At 42.5% G+C, this 2081-nt stretch overlaps 1 pseudogene; it reads right to left on the bottom strand.

Annotated features, from left to right (window-relative positions):
- Positions 1–812: 812 nt before the first annotated feature.
- On the bottom strand, positions 813–1319 carry LOC110335119 (annotated as a pseudogene).
- Between the last annotated feature and the right edge of the window lie 762 nt (positions 1320–2081).

Raw genomic sequence — 2081 nt, 5'->3', positions numbered from 1 at the left:
CTTGTTCAACTGATGTGTAGGCTGTCATGTTGATAATTGTCTATAAGTGTAGCTTCTGACATTACTAAAAGACATAATCTCACAACAAACCCCCAGTCCTCTGGCCCCTACAATGTTTTCACTGCCTATTATAGAATATTTTCTGAGTTCTGGTGCAAGAGCGTACCCATTAGCTCAACTCCACAATTCACATTTTGACTGGTTGGTTTTTCTGTAGTGGTTTCCATTGGTTGCACATCTGGGAGGGAAATGTAGTAAGAAGACAGCAGTCAAATGGGAGGGAGATGAGATGGATTTAATCAAGACACATTATACATCTACAAAATTCTCCAATTGTTATTTAATGCTTAAGCTTTCAATATCTGATTCACAAGCATAACCAATGTATCATTGAGTGAGGAGACTGAAAACCTGTAGGGCTACTCAGAGCATCTTTGGCGTATTAAGCCCAAATGTCTTTGCAAATTTTGCTAACTTAGTGAAAGGATGTCATTAGTCTATTCAAAAGAATGTGGGTGATAAATGCAATAACTTTTCAGTATAAGAAGTAATATTTTACATAAGTCTTTCATAGGTGTTTCTACTAAGTAAGTTCTCATCACTTAGTGCAAAATATAGGATGTCTAAATTTAAAAATGAATCAACTATCTCATTTCAATAACTCTAATAGCTGTAGTTTCTCAAAAAGAAAACCACGTGCCAGGTCCTGATGTAGAATAAGACATTTTCAAATCCTATGGATGTTGGATAAAATCTATCTGATTGATTTCAAAGTACTTTTGAGGATTTAGGTGCCAGGCATGCCCCCATTTTTATAGTTTTTGCAGAATTATGTTGCTAGCAATTGACATATGTCCTGAAAAAAACTGGCTATCACATGACAGTTGCTGCATTGGTGGCAGTCCACGTCTGCTAGCAGGCATGGGATGTATTTTGTTGTAGGTGTGGTGGACTCGGGGAGGGTACAGATCAGAGAGGAGGTGATGACTTGGTGGCTGGAAGAGAAAGGAGAGGGTTATATAGTGCTTCTGGGAGGTCTGGAGGAAGTACTCAAGGCATGCTATAGCTAAGCCACCAAAATGGTTGTGAACCTCTTGGAAATTGACCTGCCATCACTGTTGAGGTCCAGCTTCATCATGTGGTCAAGGACACCAAGGTCCTTCAGGTTGTTCATGAAGGTGGCCAGCTCTGTGTTCGGGAAAGGAAGGAACTCAGTTTCAAGAGCTGACAGCTGTTCTGTTCCCATCCTTCCCAATATAAGTTTGGAAAACAGCAATCAGGGTAGCTATGCATCTCTCAGTCTCTGTAGATCTGGACATTTTTGCCAAGCTGAGGAAGGAGCCCCGTCTGCAACTGCAGCTGATGGTGGATGGGACAGGAGTCCCCTGTAATTCTTAAAACCAGAAAATGCTCCTTCTCAACTCTGTTTCCAAACAGTTCTCATCTTTGAATGAACTACACTACTCCTTACTTCACTGAGTCTGCTGGGACACTGGACCCAGTAGTGTTCTTTTCCGGCATGAGCTCTTAGGATCCTTGCTTCATGGCATGCTTTATGTTTTAAAAGTAGGGCATAAACATTTTACGTGTTTATATATTTGTTTGTCTTTGCCTTTTTTTATTATTTTCTTTATTTACATTTCAAATGCTATCCTGAAAGTTCCCTATACCCTCCCCCTGCCCCTAATCCCCTACCCACCCATTCCCACTTCTTGGCCCTGGCCTTCCCCTGTGCTGGGTCATATAAAGTTTACAAGACCAAGGGGCCTTTCTTCCCAAAAATGACCGACCAGGCCATCTTCTGCTACATATACAGCTAGAGACTCGAGCTCAGGGGGTACTGGTTAGTTCATATTGTCGTTGCACCTAGAGGGGTTGCAGCCCCCTACAATTCCTTGGGTACTTTCTCTAGCTCCTCCATTGGGGGCCCTGTGTTCCATCCAATAGCTGACTGTGAGCATCCTCTTCTGTGTTTGCCAGGCACTGGCATAGCCTCACAAGTGGCTGCTATATCAGGTTCCCTTCAGCAGAATCTTGCTGGCATGTGCATTAGTATCTGGGTTTGGTGGGTGATGATGGGA

Source organism: Mus pahari, chromosome 17 (assembly GCF_900095145.1).
Source record: "Mus pahari chromosome 17, PAHARI_EIJ_v1.1, whole genome shotgun sequence".
Taxonomy (NCBI): Eukaryota; Metazoa; Chordata; class Mammalia; order Rodentia; family Muridae; genus Mus; species Mus pahari.
This window is presented reverse-complemented; position numbering and strand designations above follow the sequence as displayed.